Below are 23,920 nucleotides of genomic sequence, written 5' to 3' on the forward strand. Positions count from 1 at the left end.
GATAAAATGGAAAACACACATAAGGCATTTCTGCTGAATAATGAAGGGTGTTGGTTTTCTTGAGGAAAAATGCTTGGCAATTGAATAGTGAGCCAAACTAGCCTTTCATTCCCCATGGAACATCATTATTCTTTGACACTCTAAAGAATGGAAGACAAACTATAGTTATTTAGAGTTGGATATCTGACAGGTATTTTCTCAAAATGAACAAAGTGAGCTTGTCCCCTCTAGTAAAACAACTGACAATGTCAGTTGCCAATGATAAAATTTTAGCTTTCAAGAAAGAATTAGGATTATAGAAAGCCCATGTCCATCACAGTGAGCTTGACAGCTTCCTTATAGAAATTATTCTGATGAGATTGGTGGCAGTATATTAATAATGTGATTTTTTTGCATGTGTAATAAACTGTGTTGAAATTTGGAAGATCTACGTAACTCAGTGAGTCAGTATTTTCCAAATGTTACAAAAGCATGCGTGCGTAAAAGAACCACTGAAAGTGCAAAATAGATGAATGGACTTCATGTAAGAGCATTTAAAAAGTTCATTGAAAACGTTCCAGATTCCACATTAAAATTAACTTAAAGAAATTAGCCCTTAGTGAGTTTGGGTGTACTACCAAAGAATGTGCGCACCTATCTTTAAAAACTATTAAAATACTCCTCCCTCCTACAGAGGCTGATTTTTCTTCATAGGCTTCTACCAAAACAAGACATTACAAGAGACAATGTAGGAGCAGAGTAGATAGGAGAATCCAGCTGTTTTTATCAAGACAGACATTAAGGAGATTTGTAAAATGTAAATGACATCACTCTCATTAAATATTTTCGGTTTTGGAAAATAGTTATTTGTCGTAATTTACATTAATATGTAATACATTATTATTGTCACTCTTAAATATTTTTAAAATTTCTCGGTGTTACTTTATAATATGGTAAATACTGATAGCCCACCTTTTATTTTTTTTAAGAAAAATTCAGAATCCTCAATTTGTAAGGGGGTCAGTGGGTTTTGAGACCAAAATGTTCAGAGAGCCTGGATAAAACTTGAGAGAATTCAGCAGTGGCTCCAAAGAAAATGAGACGTTTTTCTTCTCTTTGCTGAAGGCCAGGTTCACAGTGCAAGTGACGAAGGGAATTCGAAAATTAAACTGAAGGAAAGAGGCTGATATTTAGGGAGGCTCCTCTGTGCCATAGGACATCTTCTCTCATGCCCTCCTCAGAACTGTCCCGTGAGGTAACAGTGATTCGGTCCCGTGTTGACAGAAGGAGGTTCAGAAGGGTTGGTTAGGGAACAGCTACTATAAGTGGGGGGCGGAGCCACAGACCTGCCAGCACTTCCCATCACACCAATACATCCGACAATCACCGGAGATGTTTAGGTCCAAAATACCTTCAGCTAAAATATCAGCGCAACTGAGGTAAAACATGGCTTTGGTGCATCTGAATTATCCCAGTGACCGCCTTGGTGTGCCACCTCCCCGGGGTTGGCAAAGACAATGGCATCACAGAATAGTCACCAGATTTCCTGCAAAACGCTGTAAACCAGATGGGCCTCTCTTGAAACTTCTTGGAGTCGTTCTTCTTCCCAAGGAAAAAGGTTGGGAGTATGTTTTTTGTTGTTTTGGGGGATTTTTTTTTTTTTTTTTTTTTTTTTTTTTTGCCTTCGGTTTTTGGTCTGGCATTCTTTTGTGAGCCTGGAACTGATTACTAAATAGGGTCAAACAGCTTGAGTTGGGGCTTCCTGTGTGAATGTGAACAGTGCTGATTTCCAGCTTTTCGTTTGATATGTTATCTGTGTTGGCCGCGGCCGCCGCTGAAGTTTCAGATGGCTTCCTTCAATTTCCTGTATTGTGAGGACGGTGGATGTGTGCACATGTGCATGCAGGGAGGTGGCGGGAGGGCGCTTCTGCGTGGATTTCCTTGGATTTTGTGAAAGGTTTTCAGTGAGCCGTTAAGAGGGCCACGCATTTTAGTGGAAAGAGTACTGGGTCGCACAAACGCAGGTCTGGTGCCTGTCTGCCATTCATGATCTGTGTGGTTTCCAGCAAGTTCTTTCTCAGGCCCAGTCCTGCTTCCTTACAAGGCTCCTTCCAGCCTTGAAATTTTGTTAACTCTGAGCTCCACTCCAAGCCACACTGCCTGACTCTCCACACTTTGTTGGTATGAAAGCATTTGTTTTTCTTCTTTCTTATAGACGTTCCACGTGTCGTCATCTTTCATTTCCCCGTCTTGTCCCTGCATTATAGCCTCTTAAATTTAAGTTCTTCTAGAAATGGCCCTCCATCACCAGCTCTCATTATTCAGCTCCCATGGTCTCTGAAATACTATGACGATGGTTGGCCTTTTCTTAGAAGATCCAGAATGTGTTTGCTTCCTGTTTCTGTTACTGGGGATGTCTAGAGCTTGGAGATTGCATTCTGTCAGGATCTGAAATACAGGCCAGAGATGCTGGGCTGGCAGCCGCTTCTCCAGCTCTGCTCTATTTTTATCAAATCCAATTAGATTTAAGTATGCGGGATAATGGCAAATTTAATTCATCTGCTTTCATGTCTGGGTATGGACATTTAAAATGGAACCAGGACGTTAAACTCCTCTCTTCCACCAGCTTCCGCCTCCCGCGCACGCCATGGCTTCCCCGGAGTGGGTGTAGCGCCATCTAGTGGTGCGATGGGCTAAGGCTTTGCTGCCCGGTTCCTGCAATGCTTGAAGAAAAAACCTGTTGAGTGAAAGGCACGCAAGCAGGGATTGAAACAAAATACTGGGAGCGCTTGCAGCAGATCACTTAGGACGCCGAAAGTTCAGATTTGCTATTAACCATGCAAATGTACATTAAGTTACAAGAATCCCTGGAACCGTGCAAAGCGGAGATTTGTGGGTGTGTTCACTTCAGATAGGAGTCCTGTTCGGTTTTTAACTTCTTAGTGAGGTTTTTGTGCTCTTCGTGTGGGTTCCAAATACTGAGTGTTGGTAATTTATGCTCCTGTGAAAAACATGGGCAAATTGCTTCATTTTTTCTCAGCCTCCGTTTCTCTTTTTGTCATCCGTAAAAGAGAATTTCTAAGAACCTTTACAATCCTTTAAAAAATGTCAACCAGCTACAAATACTACGGTTCCGTGACTTACTCTAGTGACTGCACATGCTTAAGATCCATGACTTTTTCCATCTTCCAAGAGTGTGATGTTAACAGGAAGTGTGGAAATAATACCAATAGCTGGCATTTAGTGAGTACTGCTACATCTCTGGCATTGTTTTCAGCACTTGACACACATTCACTTTTTTATTTGATCATTCCAAAATTCTGGCTGGCAAAATTCTGCAAGGTAAATATGATTCTGCTTGCTTTACAGATAAGGCATCTAAGGCTACCACACCCTGCTCTCCATGTTCACAGACTAGTAAAGAAGATGAAAGAGAAGTGAAAAATATGGTACTCTCATTGTAATTCCTCACACCAGTACTCGTGGCATAGAGCACAGTGCAATTTGCTGTGTTCCGACAATCCCAAATGTACTCAGGCCATGTAAGAGGAGCTATTTCTCTGTCTTTCACATATTCATGAAGCTGCTGTCATAAGACGATTGTTAGAGAAGTAATTAAGATGTATATTCCAAGGATTCAGGAGAAACTCACATTTGTTAAGCTCTAATATGGTGCCCAGACCTCTTCCCTGTGGGGCAAGCAGTGAGGAGAAGTGGAGAATCCGGTCCTCTAAGGATAGCAGGTGGCAGAGGCCCATCAGGACCGATGCAGGGAGGCCACCGGGGCGGGGGCGGGGGCAGACATGATGCAATAATAGCATTCTGTTGCTTTCATTGATGCACTTGAGTATTCCCTTTGAAAGCTCAAGAGCCTTTCCCACCGTGTATTGCGTAGGGTGCTAATACACTTGATGTGGAAAACAGAGCTTCCGGGTCAAATACGACGGCAACCACTGGCCTAAATAAAGTTAAATGGGTTTTAGGCTCTCGAGGAGGACTTCTTGAAACGTTTTTGTATGTCCGTGTGTACTTTTTATGTAATTTATACGTTAAATGTATTTTAATATGTACAATCAAATAACCTCCAATGGCTAGGGATTTAAGGCAGATAATAATTCTTGTCTCTATACCAGGAACCCTGTTGCCTAACTGCTGTTAATTTCTGTGTGTGTAAATTTCTGTGTGTGCTACGTGGTAGTAGCATCATTTTGCAACCCTGAGCTGCAGTCCCACAGAGCAACCGGAAGCCCAGCAGCTGCTGCCCCCTGGAGGTGGGGTTGCGCTGCCCACCTTGCAAGCTCCTCCCAGCATCCTGCCCTTAGGTGTTTCCTTTCAATGGTTTTGATTAATGATCAACTCCACCCTGGTCTGCTATCCCGATGGACTTTCCTATATTGTAGAAATAGTCATGAAATATTAGGACATAAATTGTATGTTTAAGAAGTCTGTTAGGGGCCCCTGGGTGGCTCATTTGGTTGAGCATCAAACTCTTGATTTCAGCTCAGGTCATGATCCCAGGGTCATGGGATCCAGCCCCACATCGGGTTCTGCACTTGGCACGGAGCCCGCTTAAGATTTCTTCTCTCTCCCTCTACCTCTTTCCCCTGTTCACATGCTCTCTCTCTCTCAAAAAAATATTAATTAATTAATTAAAAATAAAAGTCTGTTAAGGGAGTGCCTGGCTGTCTCGGTCAGTTGGAGCATGCAACTCTTTATCTCAGGGTTGTGGGTTTGAGCCCCACATTGGGTGTGCAGATTGGAAGAAGAAGGAGAAGGAGAAGGAGAAGGAGAAGGAGAAGGAGAAGGAGAAGGAGAAGGAGAAGAAGAAGAAGAAGAAGAAGAAGAAGAAGAAAAAGAAGTAGTAGTAGTAGTAGTAGTCTGGGGGCGCCTGGGTAGCTCAGTTGGTTAAGTATCTGACTCTTGATTTCAGCTCAGGTCATGATCTCACGGTTTGTGAGTTTGAGCCCCGTGTCGGGCTCTGCACTGGCAGGGTGAAGCTTGCTTGGGAATTCTCTCTCCCTCTATCTCTGTCCCTCCCCCACTAGTGCACACACACACTCTCTCTCCCAAAATAAATAAACTTTAAAAAATTAGAAAAAAAAGAAGTCTGTTAGGAATAACTAGGGTGCTGAACACTTTTTTGGAAATCCTATATCCTGACTCATGAAATCTTACCATTTTAATAATATCTTTTCTGTGTGCTGGGCACTTTACATATGCTAATTTGACTAACCTTTCTAGCAGCCCTATAACAGAAGGTGTATGCAACATGTATGATTTATAGAAGAGGAATTGAACTGAAGATTGACTAAGCACCTTTTGTCCCCAGACCACAACTTCCAGAATCTCTTAGCACCTCCTTGCTGTCTCCTTGCATTGGTCTCTGACACCCTGCAGGACCTTTGCTTCTGGGAACTTCAGCTGATCATGACACAGCATTGTTGAGCATTTACAGGTCCACGACTTCCCTCTTTCCACCAGCTCTCCCCTCCTGCCCACTGCTCACTGCTCTGAGCGTGACACATGAACAAGCTTCTGTGTCAGACTTTGTAAGATGTTTCCGTATCAAGATAACAAGTGGAAGAAACAAAAAGCAGACTTTTATGTACACTCTGACTTCAGTGTGGGAAAAGTGCATAGAAAAGAAGTCTCGAAGGAAAGATGGTGATTAAGTTAGAGCTGCAGGGTAATGGAGGACCTTTCCCTTTTGTGTTAGTTTTCAGAAATATGGTTATATGCATTATTAAATGAGAGAATGACCCTTTTCATACATTTGTAAGCATCTCTTCAAAAACTGAAAGACATCTATCAGCTGAGATGGTTACCATAGAATATCATGAAATGTGAAATAATCTTTACAGTAGTTACTATTTATGAATTAATTAATACTTGCTGTTTACCTTACAAATACAAGGTTGAATTCCCATAAAAACTTATCAACGAATGGGGCACTTAAGTGGCTCAGTCGGTTGAGCGTCTGACTCTTGATTTTGGCTCAGATCATGATCCCAGGGGCATGGGAGTCAGGCCCAGGTTGGGCTCTGTGCTGAGTGTGGAGCCTACTTAAGATTCTCTTTCTCTCTCTCTCTCTCTCTCTCTCTCTCTCCCCCCCCCCCGCCCCTCTCACCTGTTCACGCATGCATTCTCTCTCTCTCTAAACAAAAACAAAAAACCTCATCAAAGAAGCTATTATTGTGGGTTTTTAAAGTTTTTAAAGTTTATTTCTTTATTTGGGGTGCGTAGGGGCAGAGAGAGAGGGAGAGAGACTCCCAAGCAGGCCCCACACTGTCAGCGCAGAGCCCGACATGGGGCTCAAACTCATGAACTGTGAGATCATGACCTGAGCCAAAATCAAGAGGAGGATGCTTCACTGACTCAGCCACCCAGGTGCCCTTATTATTGTGCTTTTTATGAGGTTGAGGAAACTGAGGTATAAAGAAATCCAGTGATTTTTCCAAGCCCACATTGCTGGAAGTAGAATTTACTGTTGCCAGGCTCACAAAACTTCAGAGTGCCCTCTCAGATAGACATATGCCTGCAATGTCTGAACTTCTATAGGCTGGTTTCACACACAAACTCTCTTGGTCATTTTGTCAGTATATCATCATCATTCATCTGGTTGACATGGTTATTACCTAAGATCCTTATTTTCATGGTACCCAGAAATTTTGCTACTGTATAAAGATCATATGAAGAGTGGCAAAAACAGACCAGAGTCTTCAGCTTCTGACAGTGAGCCTAAGTCCAGCCTCTGACATTAATTCATTAGCAGGTGGGTTGGCCTGTCTCCAAGATGGCCCCCAGTGAGACCTGCCTCCTGGATTCATGCTCTTGTGTAGTCCCCTCCCATGTCATATTAGAGTTGTCCTGTGAGACCAAATGAACACAGCAGAGGTGATGGGCTGTCACTTCTGAGACTGGGTCATAAAAAACATCATGGCTTCCATCTTGCTGACTCTTGGATCACTTACTGTGGGAGAAGCTAAGTTCTGTGACAATAGGACATTTAAACAGTCTATGGAGAGGTCTACATGGTGAGAAGCTGAGGCCTCCAGCCAACAACTACGTCACTCAGTGATCTTAGGAGCAGTTCCTCCAGCCTCCTCGAGCCTCCAGATGACTCAGACCCAGCTGATACTTTGACTGAAACCTCATGAAAGAAACTGACTCAGAACCACCCAGCAAAACGATTTCTGAATTGCTGACCCACCAAAACTGAGATGATAAATTTTCATTGCTTTAAACCAATAAGTTTTGGAATAAGTTTCTACATAGTGATGAATAACTAATGGATATTTTCAGGTGTTGGGAGAGATGAGAGTGTTTTGCATATGGGAGGAACATGATGGTTCAACCTTCAAAAAGGTGGAGCCTCATTCCCTTGTATTTGAGTGTGGGCTGGACTTAGTGACTCACTTCTAATAAATAGACTAAGGCAGAAATGACAGTGTGTGACTTTAAAGGCCAGATCTTTTTTTTTTTAATTTTTTTTAATGTTTATTTTTGACAGAGAGAGAGACAGAGCTTGAGCGGGGGAGGGGCAGAGAGAGAGGGAAACACAGAATCCGAAGCAGGCTCCAGGCTCTGAGCTGTCAGCACAGAGCCCCATGCGGGGCTCGAACTCACGGACCGCGAGGTCGTGACCTGAGCTGAAGTCGGACGCTCAACCGACTGAGCCACCCAGGTGCCCCATAAAGGCCAGATCTTAAAAGTCACTGTGCTCTTCCTCTTGGATGGCCTACTCTGGAGAAAGTCGTGAGCAGTTTTATAGAGAGGCCCACATGACACCGAGACCTGCCAACAACGATTTGCGTGAACCTTATGGGAAGTGGCCCCTCCAGCCCCAGTCAGACCTTCAGATGACAGCATCCCCAGCCAGCATCCTGACTGCAACCTCTTGAGAGACCCAGAACCACTCAGCTAAGTCACTCTCAGAAACTAATGCTCAGAAACTGAGTAAGAAAATAAATGTTGCCTTAAGTTACCATGTTTGCAGGTAATTTGTTCACAATAGATAATCAATATAGCACTGATAAAAAAAATTACCTGATAATATTTTCATATTTAGATTAGAAAGTTTTGGATAAATCTAACCAAATTTTGTTCATTCTCGGGTCATAGAAACTTGAAATGCTCTGCAATTATTCTTGCTCCTGTCCTTCCAATATATGCTCAAAAATTCCTTCTGTCCCTATTATCTAATTTTTACAGATTTTCTATGTCTTTGGTAGCTCTCACAGAATTAGAGACAGAAAGACCCGATAAACATTGGAGAGATGGAAGCAATATTACACAAAGGTAGCCCAGCTGGTATGCATATATACTATATTTCATTACATACATACGCAGTTGAGGTCAAGTACAAGTAATCAATCTCTAAGAATATACAGAAGATACAAAATAGTCTTTAACTTTAGGTTCACGTTAAATATTGCATCCTTGAAATTCACCCTGGCTGTCTGGATTTGAAAGTGGCTCCTGTAACGTATTCAATTCCATTGTGCTCAGCTTCTCCAGGGAGAAGGGCATGGGGGAGGGCCGAGTAGGAGCCCAGGAAGCCTGGGCAGGGGACTGTTGCTTTTCCTGATGGTGGAAGACCTCTCCTCTCTGCCCTATTCTCTCTTCCAACCCCTGGCCCTTCCTTCCCTTCTCTCTTTTTCCCACCTTCTTGCCTCTGACTCAGATATTCGGCCCATTAGTTCTATTCCTTGATGCTTTGTGTGCGAGTCTATGGTGTGTGTGTGTGTGTGTGTGTGTGTGTGTGTGTGTGTGTGTGTGCACGCGCGCGCCCAGGAAGGAGGCAGGCAAGGTAGTGGCAAGGGTGATATCTGCTGCCCAAATAAATAATTGCAATCTTCTGTGATGAGTGTATTGCCTGTCGACTGTCTAAAAGGCCACCAGAAAAACTTGCTGATTCAGCAAAGCCAAGTTTGTTAGATCTCCTGCGAGGAGACGTCACCCTGATTGCCTTAGTCATGTCTCAAAAAAGGAAATTAGAGAAAGGTGTTCCTATGGCTCCAGGGCATGGGCTGGGTGATTTTAAGGTGCGTCTTGCAAGGTGGAATCGATTGGGATTGGACAGAGTCCTGCCTTCATAGCTTTCTCTGGATGGGTGGGCACGGAGAAGTAAGGGGTTTGAGGCCACTCTTCCTGCACAAGCCGTGAGTTTTGTAAGTAAACTGTTCAGTTGGTTCACAGGCTTTTCTTCTGGGAACTTGTATTTCATGAAGCAAGCAGCGAGGTGGTTTTTGTTTGATCCTAATACTGTGTAATGCAGGCACAAGGAATTATTAGTTTCAGCTCTTGGGTGCGAGGAAAGTGGTAGCGTGAGGGAGGGAGGGACTCCTTCCTTCCGGGAGAGGGCTGGGCGCAAAGAGGGCGAGGTTGGGAAAGTCTTGGTGGAAGAGGCGCTCCCTGAGCTAAGGATCTAGGGATCCAAGCGTGAGTGTGGATTCCCCAGGGGTGCAAGCCCTGGAAAGAATCTAGAGTGTTTCGCAAACTTGAACGTTTGTACAAGTCAGCTGGGATCTTGCTGAAACGTGCATTCTGCTTCTGTGGCTCTGGGTTCCCAGGTGAGGCTGACGCTGTCCATCTGTGGACACACTTTGAGGAGTTAGGTCCTAGACCCACAGAAGGACGTACAGAACCCTGAGGGCATGAAATGCTGAGGTGCCTTTAGGGAACACCAGCGCTGGGGCATTGGCGTGGGTGTGGGGAGAGTGTGGTGAGGGCTGAGGTGGGAGAGAGCACCCCACAGGGGGCTTTGTATGCTGGGAAAGGAGTCGGGGGCTTTATAAGCCAGGCCTCAACCCCCCTGCACAGTAGCCGGGCCCGTGTTAGTGGTTCTGGGTGGGTCTTGTTCACTGGCGTGTTCATTGTTCACTAGTGTGTTCAAAAAGCTGCACAGATGTTTCTCACCTGCAACCAGGCTGGGAAACACTTGTGTAAGCAAAGGAGCACCCTGGGAAGGTCTTTTTTTTTTTTAAAGAGAGAGAGAGAGAGACAGAGCATGAGCAGGGGAGGAGCAGAGAGAGGGGGAGACACAGAATCTGAATCAGGCTCCAGGCTCGGAGCTGTCAGCGCAGAGCCCGACACAGGGCTCGAACCCACGAACTTTGAGATCATGACCTGAGCCTGAGTCAGAGGCTTAACCAACTGAGCCACCCAGGTGCCCCCGGGAAGGTCCTTAAAGCCGGTTTGCATCTAAAGTGGCTGATAGCTGTGTGGAGCTGCCGCCGGTGAAACAGCCCAGGAGACCTGAGTTCAACCACAGGGGGACTTTGGGGATCCCCAAGGACTGTTGAGTCCACGTGGACTGAGAGGCTGTGCCTGGGGAAGCGAGATTGCCTGGTTTGGTAAGGTGAGGGGCCAGTTCTGGAAATTTGCCACTGTGGGCTTGACATGTCTCCCAGGAAGTTGGTCTACAGCCCAGTCCCAGTCTCCAGGCTTGTAGGAACACACAGGACGCAGAGGAACTATGGTGAGCACGGCGTGGGGGCGGGGGTGAGGGGAGCATGATGAAAACCGATGGAGACAGTTTCCAGGTTTACCTAAGCCTGGCCCTGACCTGGCCCTGACTATCTGGCAGTTAGTTCCTCGTTGGATGTGTTAGCAGAAAAATGCCTTTGTACAAATTAGAAGTTTGGAACTTGACCTGTTGGTGGTATAAGTGCCTGCTTCCTGTTTCTTTCAACCTTAAGTTTTTTTCCTAACCAATAGAGGACTATGTGTTTCATTTTACAGTTAGAAAGAGAAAGGGCAAATGTAATTTCATTACTTGACAGTTAGTCTTGTGGTCCTATCTGTCCCTCAAAACAATTTCTGTGTCACACATTTGGTCAACGTATTACATTTTGCCCTGCGTAAGCGGCCTTCTTTGATAGCTGTTTCCTTTCCTGACACTTTGAAACTCAGACTCTGTTTATGTCTTATTTGATTTGCCAGGACTGTTTTCGTTAACCTGATTTTACAGCTGAAGAAACTGTACAGATGAGAAAATGAATGCTCAGGAGGGGTCAAGCAACTTGATCAAGTCAGTTAGCCTTTTTTTTTTTTAATGTTTATTTTTGAGAAATATAGAGAGAGAGAGAGAGAGAGATGGAGTGTGAGTGGGGGAGGGGGAGAGAGAGAGAGAGAGAGAGAGAGAGAGAGAGAGAGAGAATCCGAAGCAGGCTCCAGGCTCCGAGCTGTCAGCACTGAGCCCGACACAGGCCTCGAACGCACGAACCGTGAGATCGTGACCTGAGCCGAAGTCAGATGCTTGACTGACTGAGCCACCCAGGCCAGTCAGTCTTAACAGCAGCAAGAGAGCTCCCAGGAGAGGGGAGTAACACCAAAGAAAGGAAGCCATTTGCTTCCATTATCTCTTCCTGGTCCAGGCTCACCATGCTGTCTATAGGGGTTCACTTGGTCCCTGAGGACTTTCTCTCCAGGCAGAAAGCCATGGGGAACCACACTCACCTTTGGAGAAAGAGGTCCCTTCAAAACCTAAAATCCAAGGTGGTCAGGTCTTGGTTTTTCAACTCCAAAAACTCCTGTCTAGGTAAAAGACCAAGTTTTTTTTTTTCTCATCCCCACGCTAGACTCCCCAGTCTGGGAGGAAAGGCATAGGTCATTAAAGGCTGCAGAGATCCCCCTGGGCCTCGCCCCCCCCCCCCACCCAGTCAACTCAAGGCTGACCACATTGTCCCTGTGCGGGAGACACTGGATACTGCGAATCCAAGAACCAACAGTAACTCATCACGTATTTATTGAGTGTTTGCCTTATGCCCAGCACTGTTCTTGGTGTGAGGGACGGAGCAGTGGAGAAAAATGACAGACAAAATGCCTGTTCTCTTGGAGCTCTACATCTTGGGGATAAGGGGAGCCGATAACTTATACAAGTAAAATGTCATATTTAAAGATGATAAGGGCCATGGAGAAAAATGAAACATGCAAGGGGAACAGAGTATGTGGGGGGGGGGGGTTTGTGGGGGAGGAATGTGGTGTGCAATTTCCGATAGGTTCATCAAAGGAGACCACTTTGATAACATGACATCTGAGCCAAGGCTGGGAGAAAGTGAGGGAACATTGTTCATACTTCAGGGAAGAGCACTTGCAGCAGAAGGAACAGTAAGTGCACAGTATCTGAGGTACCTGAATCCTGAAATGTTGGACGAACAGGACAGAAGGAGTAAATCTAGAGCTGAGGGAACAAGGGAAGCTAAGTAACGGAGAAGATGAGAAGGTAATGGGGCCAGTGCTGTAGGTCCTGGAGGGCCATTATCAATTTTATTTTTTAATTTTATTTATTTTGAGAGAGAGAGAGAGAGGGAGGGAGAAAACGAGTGGGGGAGGGGCAGAGAGAGAGGGAGAGAGAGAATCCCAAACAGGCTCCGAACTGTCAGTGTGGAGCCTGATGTGGGGCTCAAGCTCACAAACCTTGAGGTCATGACGAGCCAAAATCAAGAGCCAGACGCTTAACTGACTGAGCCACCCAGGTGCCCCCAATTTTCTTCTATGGCTCTCAGAACAAAGCCACCATGCTGTCCACCATTCCGAGACTACTTGACCACCATCTGGCTCTTCCCATGTGGACAGCCACATTTAATGGCCCAGGCCAGGCATATGCCATGGGTGGATGTGGAGGTTGGGGGGGGGGGCGCTGGGTGGGGCATAGGCTGCGAGAAAAGCCCTGGAGCCCTCCAACTGAGTGAGATCCACCCATTCAGTCCTGTTTTCTTCTCCTGAGGTTGGTCATCTTTGCCAAATTCCACATGTAACAGTTTTGAGTTGTCTGAACCCTGCACATCTCAACAGTTGGTAGTCTGAAGTATTCCAGCAGCTGAAGATCCACCATGAGTTCAGTCCTTTAATTCTTCTAAACATATTTAGCATTCCCCGAAGAATTCTGCCTTCTCTTTTCCTCCACAAATAAATATTATCTACTTTCAGGCAAGTACAATTCTCTTCTGTTGTCCCTAAACTGCTTCTAAGTCTGGGATAGTATGTGTTGGAAGATGTAACAGTTTGCTTTGACAGCCTTTTGTTTCCGCATAGGCAGATGTGTTGGGGTCCACTCTCCGGTTCACAGCGTGTTAGTTAGCAGGTGTTTGTTTGAAAGACCCGCTAGTGTCCACTGGGCGGCCTCAGCGGGTTCTGCTGACGGCACAGTTCGGCAGCCGGCTCCCTTCTCCAGAAGAGGGCGCCCGAGAGCCACTCTGACTGTGGAGGCCTCCGAAGCGCCGTCCTCCGCCGGCCCGGCGGGGTCTGTTTAACCAGGAGGAAACATAGGAGCCATTTTTTCCTTACCTTCAAGCAGCTCTCTAATCAGATTCTAGTTCGTTCTACCTTAGGTCTGCATATCTTCTTCTCATTTCTAAACCTGCTGTCCCAGCTCCTCGCTGTGTCTCCGCTCCCTGCCACAGATCCCAGGCCCCCCTCCCCACCCACACCTCCGTCGGTTTCCAGAGTAATCTTTCCGGAGCGCCTGCTCACAAACCTTGAAAGGCTCTGTAGCATTATAGGTTAAAGTTTAAAACCCTTTTTAAGGGCATTCAGGCCCTTAAAGGGTCTGCAACCTGCTTCTCCAGGCTTCTCTGCCCTTTACCTCCTCTCACAAAAGGCACCTTCCCATGTAGGGCGTATACCAAGGGGGTTTGCACTGACAACCCGAGCTGAGAGCCTTTGCCCCCCAGCTCTGTGACTGACAGGAGCCAGACCTCTTTAGGCCCTAGTTTCGACATCTGTAAAGGGGCTTGGTAATTCCTTCCCCTCAGGCTGTTAGGCACTGTAGGCTTCTGCCCTGAGAGGGGCAGACCACATCCTGGCCCTTGTGATATGTGTACTCTGGTAGACAAAGGAAATGCTAAAGAACTAAGTATGTATGATGAATTCAAAAGAAAGACTACACAAGGCTTTGAGACCATAACTTCTATCTGGTCTGGGTTAGGGCAGGGGCACCAAAGGCCCACTTGAGCAGTATACATTTCAGCTGAGGTGGAACCATGATTAAATCGGACCAAATGGAGAGTGGAAGAATATTCCAGAAAGAGAGAACTGTGCACATTGGTCCTGCTTATTTTTAATTTCACAGGACCAGGAACTGTATCTTATTCTCATAAGATCTCTAACAGTATCTAGAATTCCCCTTGCCCAGAGAAATTGTTCAGAAGTTGTTTAACACAAACTACAGAGAAATGAAGAGATTTTGAATCACTATCTTTATTTTTTGAATTGATTAATTAAGAATCTTAAGCAGACTCCAGGCCCAGAGTGGAGCCTGACACAAATCAAGAGTCAAACACTTAACTGGCTGAGTCACCCAGATGACCCTAAATCACCATTTTTTAAATGATGGAAAAACAAGAGCTTTCTGTTCCCACGTTTTTAGTACCTTTCTTGGGTGAACAAAGTAGTGAAAAAAGACCAGTTATCCATATATCACCCGGTTTTGAGGACTGAGGCCTCCCAAGATGGTGCGGGTGAGTTTCTTTGGGATGGCTGTGTATCACCCCCCCACCCCACAGGAGCCAGAGCTCTGCAGGTGTGGGAATTTGCAAGTCACTTCAGCTCCCCCCCCCCCCCGTAATAAAACAGGAGTGTGGGATTCGATTAGGACGCCCTAACAATCAGCTTCACACGGAGTCTTCTTATTTTGTCGAAATTTGGGGATCCAACTGCATTTCTTTTGATGAGAATCTTTCAGTTGCCTTTGATGCTGATGATCACCCGCAGCTCACCACCCTCCCTGCGCCCAGGATGGGCACATGGGTCTCACATACCGCGCGGGAACCAGGCCCACGGAAGAGGCCTGGGCATAGGAATCTTTGCCAAGGTTCCCAAACGTGGGGCTAGTGCTCTGGCTTGTGGTACACAGGGGGCCATCCCCTATCATGTTGGGGTAGTGTCGGGGGCCCAGCTCACTGCCCCATCTGGCTCCCTGGGAGTGGGGCCGCTCCAGCCTCCTCTCGATACAACATCCCCATTGATAAACCCTTGCGGGCTCTGCCCTCTCAAAGGCATGGATGAGCTTGACTTCACGGTCTTGTTCTCCTCCGGAGCGAGTGAACTCTGAACACAGAAGGGATTTCCCTCTGAACCTCAAAACGTCACGCCCTTCATTGTACACTTAACCAAATCCGCTGGCCCCTTTCTTTTCAAGGGAAAGAAAAAGGTAGGAACTGATGGCTAAATATTGGTCACAGGTGATTTCATTTTAGCCCTTGATCAGTTAACGCTGAGGACCAAGCACACATCATCGATTTCACCTGTACTCAGACACAGCCATCCCCTTATCCGAGGTTTGGCTTTCCGCAGCTTCATTACCACGGTCAACCTCGGGCCAGAGCGGGCGCTCCTGCTTCCTACCTTCGTGCTGTGTCACAAAACTTACGTCAGGAACCTCACCTCATCTCACCGTGTTGGCAGTTTTTCATCTCCTGTCGCCACGGGAAGGGTGAGTGCTGGATTTTGATACATTTTGGGGAGACCACTTTCACATAACTTTGATAAAAGTATATTGTTAGAGTTCTATTTACTATTAGCTATTGTTAATCTTTTACTGTGTTTAATGTATGAATTAAACTTTATCCTAGGTGCATATGTGTAGGAGAAAGCATAGTATACGGAGGGTTTGGTACTATCCGTGGTTTCAGGCATCCACTGGGCGTCTCAGAAAATATTCCTTGCAGATAAGGGGGGAACGTAGTTACAATCTGTCGAGTAAATGAACACCTATTCTTCACACCTGGGAGTCTTAGAGGATGATGAGAGCAGGGAGTTAGACCTGCAGGATCTAAAAGGAGAGCTTCTCTTGGTGGAAGACAAAGTGAAGTTGAGACATGGCCCTCCACAGCCAGCTGATCCCAGGAACTGAATTCCGTCAGCCAGAGCCAGACCCAGATCCTTCCTCCCCAGAAGGCAGGCCGGGGGTCAGTGGTGGGTGGGAGAGCTCCTTTATACCCGTTTGCAGCAGGCCCTTTAAAATGACAAACTCGAGGGGCGCCTGGGTGGCTCAGTGGGTTGGGCGTCTGACTTCGGCTCAGGTCATGTTCTTGTAGTTTGTGGTTTGTGGTTTGAGCTCCGCGTCGGGCTCTGTGCTGACAGCTTGGAGCCTGGGTCCTGCTTCTGATTCTGTGTCCCCCTCTCTCCCCTTCCCCCGCTCAGTCTCACTCTCTCTCTCTCAAAAAACATTAAAAAAAATTTTTTTTAATGGCAAATGCAGGGGGCTCCTGAGTGACTCAGTTGGTTAGGCATCCAGCTCTTGATTTCAGCTCAGGTCAAGAAATCGTGGTCGTGAGATTGAGCCCAACGTTGGGCTCTGTGCTGAGTGTGGATCCTGCTTGGCATTTTCTTGCTCCTTCTGCCCTCCCCCACTCGTTCTCCCTCCCTCCCTCCCTCTTTCTTTCTCTCTCTCCCTCTGCTCTTCCCCCACTCGTTCTCTCTCTCTCTTTCTCTCTCTGTCTCAAAAAATAATGCAAATGCAAGTTTGTTCCTAGAGGTTGGGGCTGGGGCTGACATGGAGAACAAAGATACCAGCCAGAAAAGTGACTGGAGTTGGAAAGGTCTTGGTCAACTCCCTGGGGCCCCACCCCCCCCCTTTTTTTAATTGGAAAAACATAAGGGAAAAATTGTGGGTGATTCAAGACGGTTTGGGGGCACCTGGGTGGCTCAGTTGGTTAAGCATCCAACTTCAGCTCAGGTCATGATCTCACGGTTCATGGGTTCAAGTTCCGTGTCCAGCTGTATGCTGACAGCTCAGGGACTGGCACCTGCTTTGGATTCTTTGTCTCCCTCTCTCTCTGCCCCTCCCCTGCTTGTGCTCTGTCTCTCTCAAAAATAAACATTAAGAAAATAAATAAAAAGAAGGTTTTTAATTGCTAAAGGTAAATATGGTATGTAATGCTGTAAAATACCCTATGTGGAAAGGCCTATAGGATGGTGAGCAAGAAAATCAACACAGAGCAGGGAGTTCAGGCAGTGCTTCTGAAAGATCTATGGGGACGCAGAGGACCACAAGGAATGCAAATAGTGTGATGTGGTGGGGGACATGCAGGTCTGGTTCCTGGCTTGGGCAAATCCCTCCTTGGAGTCGGTGGCAACTAAGGTCCCTGGTGGTTCAAACATCTGTCAATTTTCCACTGGCTGAGGCTGCTCAGGGGTGCAGCTTCATAGGGACTGTTCTCCGTGCCCTGTCCCTGGGGACTGAGTAGGGAGTGATGTGTACAGTAAAAGCCAGGTAGTAATCTTTATTTCCTTCAGATCTAACCATGGAAAAAACTAAAATCTGACAAATCTGTTAAGGAGATAGCTCTTCATCTGAATTTATGCTTAAATATTTTTTAAAAATGGAAGATGAGCACAAAGATGTACAAAGTGATGGTTTGTAAGGACCATAACTAGCAATTTTTTTGAGGGGCAGGGGGAAGAGCAAGAGAGGGAGACACAGAATCTGGAGCAGGCTCCAGGCTCTGAGCTGTCAGCACAGAACCCGGCGCAGGGCTCGAACTCATGAACCCATGAGATCATGACCTGAGCTAAAGTTGGACGCTTAACCGACTGAGCCACCCAGGCGCCCCATTAGCAATGTTTTAAAATGGAGATATTTCTGCCAAAGAGTGCAAGACACATGCCCGAGGTTCCACGGATTCTTGCCAAAAGTTTGGCACAGAGTGTATTTTGTACTCAGGACTTTATAGGTTTGTCTCTGAGCAGCCACCATGAGGGGCAAACTAATGCTCAGGGAAATGTAGTTTCTTCCATCCTGTCCCAGAGAATGGGAGGAATGGGAGGTGGTCAGGCTTGCACCCCCGCCCAGCCAGGGCACCATATGCTGCTAGAACGCACCCCCACCAAGCTGCGTTAGGGCCACAGCAGTGGCAGGCACAGAGCCCTGTTACTTCACACCTGACTCTGAGAAGGAGCTGACAGCCTGCAGGTGGTGTGGGGCAGTGACGGTGCCGGCCTTCCAAGAAGGTAAAAAATCAAGTTATTTCGATATCGATACCATGTTTCCACACACGCTTTGGGATAGTCTGACACACTTTTATTCATCTTAAAGGATGTTTTTTTAGTCCATGATATTCTTTTCCTGACCCTTTCAAGACCATCTCTTATTAAATGGTTCGTGTCGCTTCCTTTGGACAATAATAGAATTCAAATACGAATCTGCCCGATTCTATTGAAGTATAAGGAGAGGTGGCTGGCTGAGTTGACGGGGGACAAGGCCTGTCCAGTCACACTCAGAGTGGAGATAAAAGGCAAAATTTTGGTCATCTAGTAACAGTTTTTAAAAGTACCCTTACACATAATTTAAACTGCCTAATATATATCATAGGCATACAAATTACACCGTTTTAAATAATATTTCAAAAAAAATTCTAAACATCATTGGTTAATGCAAATAAAAGGTCTTCAGATTATTACAACAGTCAAGATATTTTACATCGGTTTGTGCTTGTAAAACTATTGCTAGCTGCTTCTGGGAAAACCTACATTTTAACTGTAGGAAAAAAGTTTTTGCGCTTTTGATACAAATAGACATGCCAACATCAGAAGAAGCACAGCAATATTTAACAATTATTTTTCAATTTCCCTGAAACAAAAAAAGTCCATTAATGAAATGCATTTCTACAGTAATTGATAATTTAATGTTTGAACAAGTACGAGGACTACTTTTTCTTGGTCACTATTGACAACTAACACTAAATATGTATACACATACATTTACAGAACACATACTTACAAGAACATCTAAAGAAAATGGGTCAGTTTTCACATGTGTAGTTTCTCAGAACCTCCACTAGAGTGATGCTAGTGAGCCTTCAGAATGGAGTGAGTCCTTCCCTAATGGAGTCCCTCTACCTACATTACTAGAAAATCTGATGGAAGTGGTATGGTTAGCTCATTACAGAAATGCTGGTCATTCAACCAAATTCCTTGCAGGGTGAGTGTAAATATAAATGTCACTTCTTCAGTGACCCTGGAGACAGGTTAACCGTGGTAACCCACCGTCTTTTCTATGTGGGGGTAGTATCCAGAGAAAAGTAAATGTTTCCCATGGAGAAAATAGATTGTTTCATATGGATTAACTACGAATTAATTGGGTTGAGGTAAGCTTTATTTTTCCCAGCTGCAGTGGAAGAAGAGACAAAATATGTATTTATTTGCCAAATGAGGGATCCAGTTTGACAATCGGTTCTCACAAGTGACCCATCAGATTGGGCATATGGATGGCATGTTAGCCCTAATCCCACCCAGATAGGCCATCAAGGTGCCTAGTCACCTGAGGAAGACTTGCGTCCAGAGGGGGACAGAATATGAAAGGATTGATGTTCCTACTAATGCATCCCATATTGGGGGACCCAATTTTGGGGGAATCAAAAATAGGACAAATCAGTTAGTATTTTCTCTTCGATCAGCTCTCTTAGGTTTCTGTGTGTGTGTGTGTGTGTGTGTGTGTGTGTGTGTGTGTGTGTGTGTTTCCATGCCATGCCTGAGTGCTTTCTATCTGCACTGTAATTTCCGTTCTTGGTTGGTGAGAGGTCTTTTCAAATGTCCCTGCTCCAGTTCTGTGGACAATTGATAGGGAGTGTGTACAGTGAAAAACCGGTAATCATAGTTTCGAGTCAAGACTGGGAAAAGAGGAGGGGAACATTCTGGTTTGGGGTCTGCGGAAGCCGCTGTAATGCCTTTCTGCTCCCATGGTTTTTCCATCTGCTGGATGGGTGTGTGATAACACTTACCTCATATGCCCTTTGAATCGGTGGAGTGAGGCCCATGCCACGCGTTTTTCTTTGGAGAAGGATTACAATGATGGCATGTGAAATCCAAATTTATATCTAGGGGAAGCGTTAATTACTTGTCATCATATAATTTCTAATAAAGAGGTTGTTTAAAGCAGCAGATTGCAGAACAGAAAAAAGTGGGTGCGACCGCAGGAGATAAGGCTGAAAAATAGTTGGCAGTTTACGAAGAGCCTGGATACCATCCGAAGGAGTCTGCATTTTTTTTCTGTCAGACACATTATTTTCTTATATGCTTCTCAGAATGCTTGTGTTGGAGGATGTTCATGTGCCAAGGTCAAGCTCCGTTAAGTCCACGATTACTTTAGGGTAGGCCTTACATATGCTAATACGCGTGGTGATTCTTTAAGAGGGGGTTTCATATATTAGTTCAACTAAACAGTACAATGTGGTCGTAGGTATACAACAAACACAAAACTGTTCCAGCCTGGCACTTTCAGGTCACTTAATTTTAATGCCCTGCGTATACTCAACACACCTACCTGACCTGCATTGCCTTATATCCCGTGTATCTGGCACAGAGCAGGGTGCAGTCAACAAATAAAAGGAGCCTCCCTGAATAGCCTCCCTCTTCTGACCTATAAATGGAAAAACAGTAATACAGTGATTGAAAGGTGGGAAGAGTTGGAGAGACGTGATCACAGAGCATTTTGTGACCAAAGACTTTTTTTTTTTAATTAAAATCAAATTGAAACAGACTCACAAATGAAAAAAAAAATAGGTATAAAGATGGGGGAACTATGTAAGGGATTGCTGTTGAATTATTGTGTAACTGTGAAATCATTGCTTAACTCTGCTGAAGTTCATTTGTAAAGAGGTTAATCCCATTTACCTTGAAAGGCTCTTATAATCTGCGTTGACCATGACTGGGTGTATATGGTGTTGTGCTTGTGAGCTCAGGCTGGGAGCCAGCCTACCTGCTTTTGAATCTCAACCCTGCCGCTTACTAGATGTATGATACTAACTACGCATGTGATACTAGGCAATTAATTTCTTTATGCTTCAGTTTTCCTTATCTGCAAGATGGAAACCATAAGTATATTTATCTCAGAGGGCTGTGGTGAGGATTACAGATAAAATAATTGTTAGATTTTAGGAAAAGTTAGCTGCTCTTATAGTTATCATTTCGTATTTTCTACACGATAGCAGAGAAAAGCTCAGGCCTGCCCTGATTTGTATTTCCTAGGATGTGTCTGCTTGGCCAGTAGTTAGACCTCCATGCCTCCATCCCTTCCAAACCAAGTGCTCACAGCTCCCGACCAAGTTCAACAACTCAGTTAGTCCCTCTGTCCTCCTCCAAACCCATTTATTTTTATTTTGAAAAAAAAATCAGTGCTTATTTTTTTGTGTGGCCATTAATAGGCAATGACATTAATGTTCCTGGATGATTTACATGTGAATTGTTTTCTCTCTGGATTACCTCCAAGTTTTGCCCATTCAATTGATGGTCAGTTAAAATACAGAGGATTCTTGACTGACATCTAGAATTTGGAAGAAACAGAAGGGAAAACTAGACATAAGAATCATACACCATCCTGCACAGAACAGTGTGATAGGTAAGGAAGACCAGACCAATAAGATAATCTGAGATAGTCGTCGCATGGTTTGGTAGTTACATGACACTCTAGTGACAATTTAAAAAATAATTTACATAGGTCACATGCATGATTCCCAGTATAATGATATTTTGATTGCATTCTTTCCCTCATGTTAATGCAGTTTACCCCAAATCATTTGCCTGTTTGCATGTAATCCTTAAATAGGTCAGCGAGGCATCAGTGACACCAGCATAGGTGTTTAAGGAAGAACCTTCCAGTAATCTCCCAGACATTTCCAGTTACTTCAGCTAGTGGGACTCTGTAGGGCCATCAGTGAACAGGAAAGAAACAGATACAGTATTAATAATGGCATCCAAGTTTTCATATTACTTCAGATAGAGCAGCAAAATTTATAATTAAGCAAGTTAAGGCAGACTGAACACTCATAACTAAACTGTGTATGCTTACACTCGCTTATGACTTGTATTTCCTTTTGAGGACAATCCTTAATGAAGAGCAAGATTTTTAAATGATTATGATATTTACATTAGCTTGGCTCTTCAACAACATATATGTATATATCTCCAAAGGCAGAAGTTAAAGAGTGCTTTTCACATGAATATACCAAAGAGAGGTTATCAGCCACAGAGTTCAGTATTTGCATACAAAATAATGTCTGGATACATAGAATTCTTGTGCTCAGCAGATGAAGAACAAAAGATTGCTATTATTAAGTGGCTTCTTATTTACATTCCTGTCAAAATTATGTGAAACTCTTTCTCAAGAACCATTCTAGAGAATCCTCTTACGTAAAGAAGGGTGTATGCGTAGGTGGTCGCTCACACAGGTTAGCGCAAAGCTTTTTTGGTGCACTCTGATAAACTGAGTTCTGTATAAGTGGCACACTACCACCAGAAAGAGAGGACTTCAAGCAGATTTCTAGCAGAAGCCTGGGATTAAAGATGCATGTGACAACAAGCTTCAGGGAGAGGAAAAATCCACTCATAATAAAAAGGCCATCAAGCCTTCGTTGTAAGAACTTCTCCAACTGTGAGAAGATTTTCTTTCTACCAAGAAAACCGCTTATACTCATGTTTAATGTCCTAATTTAATGGAAGACACTAAATTAATTTATATCCCACTTCTAGGTCTGTTTTCATTGTCCCTCCAATGCAGACTATGCACTGAACAATACAAATCCCACATGTCATTTCTACCAGACAACCTCACCAACCCAAAAGGTGATGATGTGGTCTTATTTTAGAGCCAAAAGAGAGTTCTATACATCAGTCATTTTCAGATAAACATTAAAAATAATCCCTTACGCTTCTTTGAAAGTGGTATCGTTATTTTTTTTTTTTTTTAATTTTTTTTTTCAACGTTTATTTATTTTTGGGACAGAGAGAGACGGAACATGAACGGGGGAGGGGCAGAGAGAGAAGGAGACACAGAATCGGAAACAGGCTCCAGGCTCTGAGCCATCAGCCCAGAGCCTGAGGCGGGGCTCGAACTCACGGACCGCAAGATCGTGACCTGGCTGAAGTCGGACGCTTAACCGACTGCGCCACCCAGGCGCCCCTTGGTATCGTTATTTCAAGATGGAGCACAATCACTGCAGGAAGAAGAACCCAAGACAGATGAAATGTTATACAAAACAAGAATTGGATTTTTGTCCAGGATTACAGAGGCCCATAAATTAAAAAGGCTTCTGTCAAATGTCGACTCCTGATTATATCTGTCTCCTGATCCCCCATGGACTTAAACAGACCCAAGGTTAAATTTGAACAGGCGTAGTGACCATACAACATCTAATCTGTTTGTCTACAGAGTGTCAGAAACCCAGCCTTTCATTCGTAGGACTTAATTCTGCCTAAATCCCTAATATGGCTAATAAAATGTGGCTTGCAGTAAGATAAGTGCCCATATTTTTAAAAATCCAACAACAGATCCTCTGTCAAGGACAAAAATTTGCCCCTTAACCATCTATTTATATTGAGAGCCAAAATAAAACAGCACTTCAACCAGATTCTCATTTCCTAAATATTCCTTCAGTTCATAAGAAAAGCGTCATTCTAGATGAAAACTCCTTAGTCAATCTTGGTCTTATCCTAAGTAGACATTCCTGCTTCGCGTAAGGTCAGAAAGATACCACTGGGGTACTTGCAACAACTTCTGATACCTACACATAGCACTCCCTACCTGCTGACGGTGCCTTTAAAAACCTTCTGAGCAACACTGAAAGCCTTGTCTTTTACATATTTGGAAGCAAGTTTGCTTACCATTTAGAAAAGTCCTCATAACAACTTGTCTCTCTCTACTGTCTCTGGCTTTTCTGAAGTATGAGGAAGGCCTTGGCAACAAAATAATTTATCACATCATTCAATTTACATGCATGCCACGGAAAAGGTTTACCTGTTATCTTGCAGACAAATCTAAAGTATAACCAGAGAAGCAGAAATTACCCCCCTTCATTATAAAAATGCTGTTCTAAAAAGGTATACTTAAAAAGAGAATCTTGTACAGAATTGTCAAATCACTGTTGTACACCTGAAACTAATATGTCGTAAGTTGACTCTACTTCAATAGTAATTAAAAAAAAAAAAACAACAACAACCAGAA

General features: G+C 44.5%; 1 long non-coding RNA gene across 1 annotated transcript; it reads left to right on the forward strand.

Annotated features, from left to right (window-relative positions):
• On the forward strand, positions 1-12,916 carry LOC121039759 (uncharacterized). Its single transcript, XR_005794974.1, has 2 exons — positions 1-1,597; positions 12,710-12,916. It is a non-coding gene; the product is annotated as an uncharacterized LOC121039759 (long non-coding RNA).
• Positions 12,917-23,920: the final 11,004 nt, after the last annotated feature.

The sequence above is a fragment of the Herpailurus yagouaroundi genome, unplaced genomic scaffold (assembly GCF_014898765.1).
Source record: "Herpailurus yagouaroundi ecotype Mexico unplaced genomic scaffold, PumYag 181, whole genome shotgun sequence".
NCBI classification, from domain to species: Eukaryota; Metazoa; Chordata; class Mammalia; order Carnivora; family Felidae; genus Herpailurus; species Herpailurus yagouaroundi.